This window comes from Misgurnus anguillicaudatus, chromosome 16 (genome assembly GCF_027580225.2).
Source record: "Misgurnus anguillicaudatus chromosome 16, ASM2758022v2, whole genome shotgun sequence".
NCBI classification, from domain to species: Eukaryota; Metazoa; Chordata; class Actinopteri; order Cypriniformes; family Cobitidae; genus Misgurnus; species Misgurnus anguillicaudatus.
Genome location: NC_073352.2, coordinates 23,285,094 through 23,300,079, shown reverse-complemented (window position 1 = coordinate 23,300,079; position 14,986 = coordinate 23,285,094). Strand labels below are relative to the sequence as shown.

Genomic DNA, 14,986 nt, shown 5'->3' with positions numbered 1-14,986 from the left:
GACGAGACAAACAGACCCAGTTTCTGCTGCTGTGAAGGTCATCACACCACTGATCTACTGACCTTCCTTTAACGTTATGCCCAGCCGATGCCTGACCAACGACCACTGGCGGAACCAGTTTAATCCGCTTACCCGTTCACATACCCCGATAGTATTTATATATATAAATATATATGAATCTCTTTCAGGGGTTTTTCTCCTCATAGTAATTTCCCCCCTGGACTAGCCAGGAGGGTTTTTCTCCTAGGGGTTTTTTTCATCCCCTGGAGAGTCCGCCACCATTGGCTTAACTTAATACTTTACTGTATGCGTTACATTATTAATACGCTCACTTTTTTATGCTTTTCCTACATCTATTAATGTAAAGCTGCTTTGAAACAATTCAAATTTGAGAAAAGCGCTATATAAATAAAATTGAATTGAATTGAAGAAACCAATTTGAAATGTTTTGAGCTTGTGACATGGTGCATTATCCTGCTGGAAGTAGCCATCAGAGGATGGGTACATGGTGGTCATAAAGGGATGGACATGGTCAGAAACAATGCTCATGTAGGCCGTGGCATTTAAACGATGCCCAGTTGGCACTAAGGGGCCTAAAGTGTGCCAAGAAAACATCCCCCACGCCATTACACCACCATTACACCACATGATGGATCCATGTTCTCATTCTGTTTCACCAAATTCTGACTCTACCATCTGAATGTCTGAACAGAAATGGAGACTCATCAGACGAGGCAACATTTTTCTAGTCTTCAATTGTCTAATTTTGGTGAGCTCATGCAAATTATAGATATCCCAGTAACTGAGCAGATCTAAATGCATTGAAGCAACTGTCATATGATTGGTTTATTAGATAATTGCATTAATGAGAAATTGAACAGGTGTTCCTAATAATCCTTTAAGCGAGTATAGACGGTTTCATCGGACGCACGTTTTTTTAAAGGGGGGGGGTTCAATGGTATTTCAAGAATTCTGATTTATTAACACAGTTATAGAGTTGTTTCCTCATGCTAAACGTAGGCAAAGTGTCAAAAAAGCAGTTGGACATGTTACAGAGTATTTCTGTGCCGAATGCACTTCGCCAGGGTTCGTACAAGTTTTGGAAAGTTTTTTTCGATTACAGGTCCAACTGACGTTTCAGGGGTTTTCTATACGTATCAGTTCTTTATATGGGCACTTCCCTCGGAAAACCCCACCCACCCGTCAATCAGCGGGAGACGCTAGAGCTTGCAAACAGCTTATCACGCCACTCAGCTTTGTTTAATTTCAAAAGTCAACAATGGCACGAAAGATGAAGTGTGTTTTTGGATGTAAGGAGAAGACATCCAGCCTCATGAAAACAATGGATATAGTTTATTATCTGGGGTAGCAGCGGAGTTTTGTGTGTGTGTTTGATGCGCTGGATTTTCCCAACCGGGTCATGACGAGTTGCCCGCGGTAAGTAAGACTTCTGTCTTATGTTGGAAATAGTCGCGTGCATATTATATAAACGACACGAACATGTAGTGAATCATAAGTTAAAACAGTGTTGTATAGTGTTGCATAACTCCTCCTTCTTCATTTTTTCGTATGTTATCGGAAAGATTCGGTAATGCTAATCTTTCTTTTATAAATCTGATTAAACTAAAGACTCTTCGGAGATATAAAGGATGTAATACTACTCTATAGGTACTCCAGATTAACATCAGAAATGCAGAAACAGTATGTGTTACGTGAGCTTCATTGGTCTGACTAGTTGTTAAACTGATCTCTTGGACATATGCCTCGTCGAAAATAACACATGTTTTGGTTTCCTAGTTAATATATGTGTTGTTTTTTGCTTGTTATATAAATAAACTACGTTTAAAGAACTTTGTTGTTATTTATTCTTAGCGGAGTTTACCGGAAGTTACGTGCGGACTGCGACAGCCGCTTGTTTATGTTGTTACTGCTGAAACGGTCTGTGTTTATAGTTTTCAGACGAACACAATCAGTTTTTTTTTTTTAGAAAATTATTAGAAAATATCCTGGCTTCTAATTTGAAGCTCAAAAAAGTCCACCCATATATTAAAAAAATATAAATATATGTAAAACTTTACAAACTCAAATAACTAGTGGTCGATGCACATAGATTTACATGACGTACCAAACACATGTTTTGAAATGAGGAGCCATACACATGACGATGTTTTGACAAACTTTGCATACACGTCTCCTTGGAAAATAAGTCAACAGCCGCCACTGCTGAACATCTTGAATATTTTAAAATTTCTTACTAATCTATTCTAAACTAATTAGTGGATGTGTTTTAAATGGCACGACAGGCAGTCAACACATTTTTTTTCATTTAAGTTGACTGTGAGAATGATCACAGACTCACCATGGAAACTGATAAAGTTAACAGTAATCAACATTTTTATTAAATATTGTTTTGTCTGTATTTTTTCTTCACAACTCCTCTCACTGATGCATCAGAGCTTCAGCAGTGTGACTCATTCAATCCTTTATAAATATAAAGGTTCTAAAATTTTCTTTCTAACCTTTTTATAGTCTGTAGCAGAGATGGGGACTCGAGTTTGAGACTCGGACTCGAGTCCGACTTAAGTCGCACACACAGTGACTTCAGACTCGACTTGAGACTCGACCCTCAAAGACTTCAGACTCGACTCGGACTCGAGCCGCGCGACTCGTGAACAATGTTTATTTTTAGGAAACGTCTGATGAGCTCGCTGTCATAGCTCCCTCCGTTACCTACAACCTGCCCACGACGTAACACGTCACGTGACGTATCTGCTCCGCGCGCGCGGCCGCGAACATACATGAATGCACCGGCCGCTGCTGTGGCATTCATCTGAAGCTTTGGGTAGTGAGTGCTGTGACCAGAGCTGCCAACTTCTGAGTTCAGCTTGGAGTGAGATTTTTTTTTTTTGGGGGGGGGGGGGGGGTAATTTTTTATATAAGTCCTAACCATTTGCCAAAAGATAATAGTGTGGATTTTAGCTATTTCTGTGTTAAATAGTTGGAAAAGACTGCGTTAAAATGGTTCACAATACAAATCGAATCATATTTTAGAAATTAAATTGAAATGAAAGCTTTTACTGAGTTTAAATGCCTGAGATTAGAGTCTTTACCATTATTTTATAAAATTCTATTATGCTTTCCTTCTGATAAAAGTTCCTTCCAAAAAAGTTCTTAAAATCTAATGAATACTGGTCTCTGTAAAATGTATAACTGCAGATAACAGCAGCTTTGATTCAGTTTATCCACTGAGAAAGAGGAGCGTAAAGTGATGATTTGTGATTGGTGATAGAGGGACTGTCACAATCAAATAATCCAAATGAGTACTTTATATTAAACTAAAGCAACAGATAATGTGTATGTCAAGGCCATACAGGATACTGTATAATTATATTTTGTATATATTATTGTTTAAGATGTCAATTGACTTTTTTCTCTTTTATTAAAACCTGTCACAGCAAACATCACGCAGGCTTGTACTGCTTGTAAACATACACACGCGAGTGATGGTTGATTAAAATTGCTGTTTTCTGAGGGTATCTGCGTGCGTGGAATCCGGGCAATTCTCTGCTTTTCATCCAGACCTTGACGCTTTGTGTGTTCGACTGGTGCGGAGCTGACTGATCGGCGTATGACATCAGAGTAACGCGAGAGGAAAGGTAAAGGCGGACCCTTTTGTAACATTTCGCATTGCTCTCGCGGTACTCTGATGTCCTCGCTGCCGAACTTCCTGCGCAGCGCCACATAAAGTAAAATGCTCTTTGACTCTTTGCAGCAAAGTACCAGCAACATGAGAAGTGGTGGCACCTAAGACAGTGAAGGTTCGTTAAATATAAAAGTGTCAGTAGGCTACTGCGAGCACTGGTTTAGCTACTTACATCATGCATTGTTCTTTCACCATCTCGCAGCCGCGCACTCGCTCTCTGTGGTTTGTAGCTGGCGCTTCGGCATCTGTAAACAATAACTCCACCTTCTTTGATTTGATTGGCCTTCCCATCATTTTGACTTTGACGACCGCTTTATGCTGTTTGAGGCACGCCAGATAGAGATAGGCGTTTTACAGTTAGGTATATTAGGCAATTATTTAATGTCTTTTAGTAAACTCAATGGGAATCTCAATGGTGGGCACGAGCCTGCGTGAGAAAATGGATGTGTGGCGTGAGAGCGTGAGAATGGGGTCAATTGTGTGAGTCTCACGGTGAATGCGTGAGAGTTGGCAGCTATGGCTGTGACGGATCCGCGGTTCGGCTCGCATGCGATTTGCGAATTAATATGCAATTTAAATAGGGTACGTTTATCATTGTTTCTAAGGCTTGCAATTGTTTAAATGGTTTAACAATTTAACCGCAAAAAGGTGCTCAAGTGAGCAGATTTCTGTACGCACATGCGGTTAAGTGTGTCCGGACCAGCTCCAGTCAGGTCCAGAGTTGCGCTACTTTGTGTCATACAGTGTAGTCCATTAACATACATTTGCTGAATAGAGCAATGAAAAACAACGTAACGTTTTTATGTGAAGTGACTGCTGCATCTTCTTCCTGAAGCGCTCCGCCTGTGTTTGAGCAAGCGTTTAGTGCCCTCAGTAGTGTACATACAGAGAGAAGTGTTTCAAAAGTTAAGCCAACCTAAAATCTTTCTTTTCTGGACAAGGCACATACATACACGCAAAATGATCTCATAGTATTCTTTTTCTAATAAAAACATTTTTGTTTATGTCTTAAGAAACCAGTCAGAAACCAGTCTGGGCTTATTTGTTCTTAATAAAGAGACAGTAACCTCAATTAACCTACTTAAGTCTGTGTCATTTATGTTAATCAAACAACAAGACAAACACTTCTATTGCTCAAAAATAATAATAATAATATTTAATTTGTACAATAAAGACAGTGTTATTATCCATTTAATTTAATTTATGTACATAATGCTAATTTTAGACCTTACTTAATGTGCAACTACACTGAAAAAAATGATTCATTGAATTTAATCAATTTTTTTAAGGTAAGTGGTTGCAATCAATTTATTTAAGCTACATTTAAACAAAAGTTTTATATTTTACTTTGCTTTACTAATCTTTTTTGTTTAAATGTAGCTTAAGTGGATTGATTGCAACCACTTACCTTGGAAGAATTGATTAAATTCAATGATTCATTTTTTTCAGTGTATGTTCTTTTTTATAAATGTTTATAATTTCTTTATTTGTTATTAGAGTTTTATTTGTTACAACGAGACTTGAGACTTGACTTGGACTCGAGCCCAGAGACTTCAGACTTGACTTGGACTCGAGCTCAAAGACTTCAGACTTGACTCGGACTCGAGCTCAGAGACTTGTGAACATCTCTGGTCTGTAGATACTCACAGTTATATCAGGGGCGTTGCCATGCCCTGTGGCTCAAGTGCATCATTAAGCCACCGTTTTAACCCTGCCCAAGTAATCCTACAGAAAGAAATAGTGGAAAAACTGTTGAACGGTCTGACTCTGCAATTCAGTACTAAATAGTATACAGTCTTTTTGCTGTGTTTCAGCAATACTAATAATAGCATTTATTATGTGTTTAGAAACAGTTTTTAAGATTGACTTCACTTTACAGAGACTTTTTGAACATATGCCTATAGAATACATGGTATTATTGCAAATTATTCATAAGATTTACATTAGTGTTACTAACTGTACAAATAGTATGAAGGTTTGTTAGATATGTTCCTCTCTTGTCACGTTATAATGTTATTTTCATCATATAATGCCCTGTTTTTATCATTCTACTGGTACAGATAGATTTTCAGTGATCAATGAAGTTTTTTGGCTTTAAGACATCAGCTCATCATTAAAGAAGCTGTGCCATGTGTGTTGTCAGATGGTCCAAAGACTTTAGATGAATGAAGACAGAGCCTTTCTTCCAAGCAGAATAACACTGAACACAGCTGATTTATGGATTTTTAGAGTTCATTCCAGGCTTTGATTCTCACACAATTTTAGCAAAGTCAATACGATTATAATTCACATATACTAAAGATACATTTACAGTAATAATTTTGGTTACACAGTACCTTGATCTTTATTGGAGACCTTTTCCGTTAATATAAGTGCCGGCTAAGCACTTTGTCTCGCTCTCTCAGCCCCCTCACACCTAAAGATGCCCTTTAGGATTGCTTTTGCATACCATGTCTTTTTAGATTTTAGCTCTTTAATTATTAAAGGATTTGGACGTTACCACCCAAGGTGGCCCGCCTAACAAATATATCAGTTTCCTGCATGTTTTGGTATGGTTTGGTGTTTATCTTGCAAAAGGCAGTATTGACTAGTCTAGATCAATATCACCCAGAATATGAGCTTGATGTATTCCCATCGACCTAAAAGAAAGAACAATCTCACAGAGTCCAGCAAAACTCCATTAGGGAAAAAGAAAGTGTGAATACAAGTCTGATTATAAGGGCTGTATACAAACAGAAGTGGATCACTCTTGCCCCATATCTACAGTTTTGGTGGCATGGTTTTGGATATACGAAATAGCAGGCATCAGCCTCTATGCTTAAAGACCAGCTGATAAAAGCTGTTTTTTACAGAAACTCAGTTGAAACCCATTTTGGTGAAGAGACTTGACAAAATGAACAGCTCTGCGATGCGCCTGTACTTAATGGTTGAAACTTGGAAGAGTTTCTGGAACACTTGTTGTTTATGTCATACAAGGGCCATTCACATAATGAAAACTACCATAAAAAATATAGTTTTAAAAATATTTTATATTAAAGAACAATAAGGATCAAGATACAATATATAATATTGATGGTATCACTTTTTGAACAAAATTTTTTTTCAACTGGTGAACGATAAACTATTGACAGCATTAAATCTTTTTGAACTTCAACAGGGTTCCCACGGGTCCTTGAAAGTTTGTGAATCTGGGGGAAAAAATTCAAGGCCCTGGGAAGTTTTTGAAAATATACATACATACATAGATAGATACAGGTCATTGAAAGTGATTGAATCTTTTTTATACAAGAAGTTTTCTGGAAAAAAATCCATATTATTTCCTGTGTAGTGTAGGATAATATCATAAAAATTCGAGACTTTTAAGCACACATGCTAAACTGTATATCTTCTGTATGCGAATGTTGATTCATACCAAAGTGCTTTTTGCATAGTTGTGTTTGACACATGAAAATGTCTTGGGTTACGTATGTAACTGTTGTTCCCTGAAAAGGGAATGAGATGCTGCGTCTCTCTTGCCATATTTTCTGCATCCCTGTAACACCGTCTTTGGCAATATTTCAGATAGCTATATACTTCCTGGCTCCCGCTTCACCCTGTCTTTGTCGTTAAGCCTCACCATTGGTTGAATTTGATATACACATTCAGACGCACGTACCCCTGGAGGCGTCCCCAAAGTGTCACCGCAGTGACGCAGAGCGAGTTCCCTCGAAAGGGAACTGTAACAATGTATCTTAAAAGGTAACACGATGTAACCTTGCTCTCACTTGAAATGTGTCACAACATTTAGTCCTTGAATTTGAGGGTATTGGACCTGGAAAGTTCTTTAAAGGTCCTTGAATTTGAAGTTAACTAAGGTGTGGGAACCCTGCTTCAAGTCCACACACATTTGATATGACAGATGACATAATGGAGAAGCTCATTGCTGAGGTCTATAACATAAAATTACCTCAGGTATCCAGTGCTGATGCAGTTGCTGTGAAATTGACTATCTAATGCTTTTTATTCTACTACACTGACTACGCCAAAAGCGAAGATATTAGATTACACAAACTACTATATTCACAGTTTATAGTTACGCAAACGCGGGATGTTGAGGACATTTGCTGGTAATAGCCGCTGTGTAAATGCAACAGCATATTTATACATTTAATGACGTGAACAATACAAGCGCTGTTATTACAAAAAACATGCAATAATAGTTAATGCAATTGAAGGTAATGGCTTGCGCGAGTACTGTGCCTTGTTAGTGAATTAGCATAAAGTTATCGTTATCGTCCAGTGGTGTGGACGCTAATATAGTTATCGTTAACATTATTTTTATAATGTGAATGGCTATATGGCAATATGGAAATTAACTAGGTGAGCTTAATATTTTGCATATTCAAATTAGATTTTTTAGAGATTTTAACTCTTTCCCCGCCATTGACGAGTTATCTCGTCAATCCGCAATACGATATTGTCCACCAGGTGGACACACTTTCGCAACTTATAAAACCTGGAATTTCGCCCTAGGGCAAACAGCTGTATGTCCGTCCAAGTTTTGAGGATCGCTCTGCATCTGATCTCTATCAAAAGTCCTTTACAAAAATTGAATTATCTCAGCTTTTGCTCAAAATTTTGTGTTTTTGAAGAAACCAACCCATATTTGAGAGGTGATAAAAAGAAAACTAAACCGTTTTTTTTTAAAGCAGAGTGTCTGTTCTTTAATTTAATATATTGTATGTTTATATATTTAAAGAAGGCAAGGCAAGTTTATTTGTATAGCACATTTCATACACAAAGGTCATTCAAAGTGCTTTACATAGAAATGCGAAAACAAAAATCAAAGATACATGAATTTAAAATATCAATTAAAAGAAAATAAGAGCATTTTCTGGGAGAAACATTAAACTTTTGTGAAAATCGTGAAAAATGCTGGCAGGAAAAGAGTTAAGGGGAAGTTGCTGTTTCAGAAAACAGTTGGGTTGGACTTTATTATTTAAAACATTACATCGCCATACATCTGCTATATAAAGAAGCTTATCAATGAAATTAAATTCACATTACACACCAGCATTTGTGGAAACTGGTTTCAAAGATGGAGCGGCTTAAATTTTAATGACACAGCATGGCACCATTATGATTCAATAATGCCCATTAACATTTGCAATTGAGTTTCACAGCCTTCAGATGAGAATATCAACATGATCGAATTGACTATTGTCCTTCACCATGCTCCAGTTGGCAATAATGCAAAGAGCATTGAGTTGATAGCCTATCTTACCATCATCCTCCGCAATATTGTTATAGAGACATCAGAGCTTGTAAAGGTTGAGCAAATCTGAGATGATAAAGCTAGCGTTCTAATCTTTCATATAATCTTTCATTTCCCAGCTCTGCCAAACTTTTCATGTTTTTCTCTTTTTGGGTGCAGCGTACCGTAACGTGCTTTGTACAGTGGAGATTGGTATAAATCTGTACCCTGGCAGGCTGATACCAGAGGAATTGTGGGAGAAGTGTGTGTGTACTGTATGCCGGGCAGGTCGCACCTCTGGCTTAGCTCACTTAACCCCCTCTGGTGTGGCTCCATCTGTGAGTGCAAAGCATGAGTTATTACGTACATATTGCATGTGGATGAAGAGCGTGGCAAAGACAGCATGTGAATGTGTGCCTTGTATTTAATGGTCAGTCTCTGTCAAGCATAATGCATGATGGGTAATAACCACTATTTGTGGTAATACTCTTTGAGAAGTCTCATTAAAAGTCATACTTGGGAATATATATGTGATGATGTGGGTGTATGTTAATGCAGGAGAACTTATATAGTTATGTATAGGACATATAAATAACATTTTACCACTGCTGTAAACAGTGTAATGTGGGCTGTCAGTTCCTGTGCAACAGTTTTATTGGGGATAGCTTGACTTTAGAGGTCTCATGGTGATAAACATGCACATAAGTTATTTTCTCTGGAAACTGATAACAGATATAACTTGGAATGGAGGATGCAGCCAGACCTGGAGGGAATTCTGCACCATTATTTTCAGAGACATTGGGCGGGCGATGATTAAAAAAAAATGCTCTATTCGAACCCAAAATAGCTTAGACTTTGTGAAATGTCATTGGGTCGAATGTTATATTATCTATATTGTAGTGTATTTCTTTAAGCACCAGACTATAAATCAAAATTATAATTACTTAACAAAATAAACAGTTCTGGTGTGCTATAATATCCTTTCTGCCATGAACGTTGTCATTTTCAATTCATTAGCCTTTTAAGCTTTTCATGAATTGATGCCAGTGTGCTGGTGTCCAGTTAAAACAAAGCGAATAAGAGAGACTGTGTAGAGACCTTGGTTTGTTGTAATGAGTAAGACAGCCATTGTTTGTATCAGCACTTTGAAAAATCCTCTCTGTTAGGTGCAGCCTTCCCCGACAAAGACAGGAAATGAGTGTAAGAGGCTGTGCAGTGATTAAGTGTGGATGCTGAGAGGCAGATGGTAACCTTGGGGACGCTGATGCTGTTATGTGTAGGTGAAAGTAGCAGGAGGTTTTACTTGAGCTGCACTCTCTGTTCCATCAGCCCACCTCCCTCTTCCTCTCTAACTGCTGCTCTGTTTTATTTTTGCATATCTCAATATATTTTTTGCTGACATAAATACACATTGTGGCCTGTCTGTGTTTCTCTCTGAGATAGTGGGATTGCTCATGCTCACACTGGGTTGTTCTAATTAATTTGTGTCTACAAGATATCAGTACCAGTGAAGTTTCATTATTCTTTGTACCAATTTTGATACAGCTGCAAAAAATCTATACTGCAAATAATGAAATCGCAATGAGATTTTAATTAGCCTTTTAAATTGGTTTCCAGTTAAATTATCTAGTTGCCTGTACCTTCCTGCTGATACTTAGGGGCTTTATTAAGCATTAAAGTAAGTCATAATGTACATTGAAATTAATCCACCCAAGTTGCCAGACATTCAAGTTGCCAGCCAGCGCCAGCATTTTTTATGATTTTCATTCAAAAGTTGAAAGCCTTCCAGAAAACATTCTTCTTTAAATATATAAACATACAATATATCAAATGAAAGAACAGACCCCCTGCTTTCAAACAACAAAAAAGGTTTCATCCTATCCTACCTTCATTTGTTCTCTTTTTATCACCTCTCAGATATGGGTACAGTAAAGGGATGCACGATATATCGGCCGACATATCGTTATCGGCCGATAACTGCTTATTTTTAATATTATCGCTATCTGTCTGATAGCAAAATTAGGCCAATAAATGAAAGCCGATAAATGATGGATTATTTTGGTTTGTTGAACCACTTCACTTGCTCACTGCTGGCCATGTGAAGTTTTGATTGGTGCTTTCTGTGACATAGCACGAAGATGACACGTGTTGCGGGCTTAAGAAGAGTATGCTAGTCTAGCGCAAAGACAAAATGTCCGCGGTCTGGGAGTTTTTCATTGTGAAAATAATATGAATATTTATCGGCCTATATATATATCGGTTATCGGCCCCCAAATATAAAGAGTTATCGGTATCGGCCAAAATTTCCATATCAGTGCATCCCTAGTACAGTATTTTCTGGACTATAAGTCACACTTTTTTCATAGTTTGGCTGGTCCTGCGACTTCTAGTCAGGTGCGACTTATAAGTCAGTAAGAATTAATTTTGACATACGAACCAAGAGACAACATTACCGTCTACAGCCTTGAGAGTCCACTATATGCTTCTCCTGTATTTATGTAATTCGATGAATTCAGTGATGTGGGATGACGTGCCTGCAAACTCGATGCTTGTTGGCTTTTTCGGTTCATTTAGCCTATTCAGCCTTCCAGGTATGTTCTTTCTGCTATTATGTATCGTGTAAATAACTGATAATGTTACGTTAATGTACAGACATTTATTCAGCTTGCTGTTCTGTGTGCTATTGTTTAGTTGAATAAATTGCTTTCCGGATTAAATGTCTGTTCCTCGGCTTGGATTTTGTGAAATAATTTTCTAATTAAATGCTGTGGATTTTGTGAAATAATTTTCTAATTAAATGCTGTGTAGTCAATTGCGACTAATATAGTTTTTTGTCTTCATGACGCATTTTTGATGCGACTTATACTCCGGAGCGACTTATAGTAAATACCGAATTTTGAGTTAAAAGCAGGGATAATTGCATTTTTATGAAGGACTTTTGATTAGTGATAGTCACTTTCGAAACATTGCTTCATGAGGCTTCGAAACCTTTATGAATCTTTTGTTTCGAATCATTGGTTCGGAGCGTGTTTCAAACTGGCCAAGTCATGTGATTTTAGCAAACGAGGCTTCATTACATCATAACTGTTTCGAAACGTTTCAAAAATACAATGATTAACCACTAGAAGGAGTTGATCACAATCTAATATGATTACAGTGTTTCCTCTAGGATTTTTTCCAGCTGTGGCGGCAGGGGGCGCCCATGATGATTAAAAATTTACATTATTTTTTTAAATGTAGAATATAGTTTACAGTAAACTAACATGTATTTTTTATAATATTCATGCTGTCATTTACTTTTCCTTATATTTTTTCTTAAAAAATACGTTTTATAGCTTCGTACGGATATTTCATTGTAGTTTTAATGTAGTGTGCAAGTTCATGCTCATGTTTAACGTTACAGAGCTGTTGCAAAGTCACGCACAATCCTGTTTGATAATCCGCACCGCAGTGATTGACGGAACACCCGACCAGTTATCCGACATCAGCAGCAATTTAGTCCACACTCGGCCCGTTTGACATAAAGACCCTGACCCGATCACACCGCAAATCACGCAGTTAAATATAAACCTTTAAGGGTCTTCAGACAGAGCTTAAACACAAATAAGCCCAGGACCATTTAAAAACTGCTATCTATCGGAATCGAGTCGAATTTTGGTCTTGGATGTTAGACCCGCAGTTAACTCTTATTTATTGAGTCCCGACCTGCATCTACAACGCAAATGACACATTAATATACATCAAATATATGCGTTTCACCCGCGGGTACCCCGACCCTGCTGTCTGAAAACAGATGAAACCGTCTCACCGTCTGCCTCAAGTTTTAATTACCAACGTCCTTCTCTTCCCACGGGAATAATGTAAGTTTCCTTACAAACAGATTTGACTATTAATGTCTTGCATTTCCATATAAGTAGTATTCAGTATTTAGCTTTTTTTTGGGTCAAATATCTCGTCATTAAATGTGAAACTTTGTGAGTTTGTAGATTAACAGTTGAGCGGTCAGCAGCACGCTGCGCTTATAGTCTATATTCTGAATAACTAATGGCCCGATAAGTTGATAATATGAGTATAGTGATTCCAAATGAATTTCCAAAAAACTTGTAATATGTTAAATCGAAAGTTTAATCATGTCTCGCAGCCCTGCACTGCGTCCGTGTATATGCGCCGGTGAACAGCATACGCGTGATGACCTTGAACCTTAAATTACCCTACATTTATTGTCATACAGATAAAAGTAAAACAACATTAGAAACTGTAAATGTTGTATTTTTATTTGTGTAAACTCACAATAAGGAGAAAACGTTGTGCTTATTTAAAATCCTTAAAAACATGACGTGCTTTCTGTTGCTTTGGTTTTACAGCGCGTCACAAAAAAAGAACAGAAACTTAAATACTTTTTTTATTCGTTTTGTCAATCTGATAATTATTTAAGTGTAACATATTTCGTGTAGGCTTATTTATTTTATTATTATTTCTCAAAACAGAGACGTAGCCTAATCATCATCTGTTGATTTAAATCTATGTGTGCATAAACCTAAACCCATGGGGAAATTGATATTTAGGCGATTTATTTATAAATTAGTGAACAACGCGAATGCAGAAAGCAATTTATTTATTTTTAAAGACAGCCAGTCTGGCAGGGCTCTTTAATTTGCGAGCTGCCGCCGTGGGCTTTGTCTAGAAGGGATACAGCAAATGCCGAAAAGTTTAGGATTAGATTTGGAGGTAGGATTATTAGGATGAAAACAGCGGCTCTGGCTAAATGAGATCCAAATACATCCTACAATCGTGTGAAATTTTGTGTTTAGAGTTGGGTTTGGGTGAAGGATTAGGATAAAACACGGCAAGATTTCGTTTCTCCCATAACTACTTTTGATGGAGATCAGATTCAGAGCGATGAACAAACCATGCACGGAGTTCTTACTGTTTGCCATAAGGGGTTGCTTCTGGGTTTTATAAGTTGGCCATCTGGTGGATAATAGGGATGCCACAATTCTAAATATGATATTGAACCTTTCGGTTCGACCCCTACTGTCCAATACGTGCATGTAAATTGCGGTTTGTGGGTTTATCCACCAAATCTGTCCGTTTTATATTCCCTGCACTTCGGTTACTGTATGCGCATCCGCATGATCTTTGCGCTGGAATATAACTTAAACACCTTAAGCCCGTTTTATAGTCATGTGTAAGTTTTACGCCGTAGCTACGGCGTAGGCTATCCGAAGCCTGTGCGTAGCTTTGCGTAGCCTGACGTGCACCTTGCAAAATTTTTAACAGCGCCTCAGATCTACGGGGACCGCAAGCGCTGTGATTGCTCCACCAGATCCCCTCCCGTCGGGTAAAAAAACTGCGTCGTAGGTATTTCCGTTTGGAACAGTGAAAACAAAGACGAGCCAAGTTGAGGAGTGATTTAACTTAAACTGCAACAAAAGTCACTGTTTATTTACTTCCATCATTGCTGGTCTTCTCAAAACATACACATCAAGTTGCTGTTTCTTCTGCGTTTGTGGGTTAACTTGCCAAGCTTCTTCTTCATTGATGGTCACGCTGCTACTGTGGTTGCACGCAGGGTTACTGCCTACCAGCGGTCTGCGCGTGTGTTTGCACGTCGACGCGGACGACAACGTAAAAGTATAAATGAAAACCAACGCGGAACCTACGCCGTCGAGGCTATGCCATAGGACCTACGCACAACTATAACGAGCCCTTTACAGCGAGTTGATATCCAGTCACTTGCAATGCTGGTGTCAGATTTCATTCGTGCACACACACAACATGGTGATCACAAGCAGAGAAGTCCGACAACAAAAAGAGGCAGCACCACTGTCTTTTAATTCTGTGGTGTGGATTAATTATTTGCGTAAGTAGATTACATACAACATCAATGTAAAGATACAACATCAATGTAAAGATGCAAATCCGCGTGGGGCAATGCGAATGATGCAAATTGGGCTTTGTTATTGCCGCAAATGTGTGTTATTTGCCTCAAACACGTCTTCCGCTCAAGTTGAAAAATTAAATTCAAGAAGAGAATTCGCATGCTGCTA

At 38.1% G+C, this 14,986-nt stretch overlaps 1 protein-coding gene across 4 annotated transcripts in view; it reads left to right on the top strand.

Moving 5' to 3' along the window:
• drp2 (dystrophin related protein 2) overlaps positions 1-14,986 on the top strand; it is a 208,339-nt gene that overhangs the window by 41,542 nt on the left and 151,811 nt on the right. The window contains exon 2 of one of the 4 annotated variants that reach the window (XM_055179058.2): positions 9,117-9,274. The exons of the other annotated variants lie outside the window; for them this stretch is intronic. The gene's annotated coding sequence lies outside the window, so the exon portion shown is untranslated. The remainder of the gene's footprint in view (positions 1-9,116; positions 9,275-14,986) is intronic. 4 annotated transcript variants of the gene reach the window in all.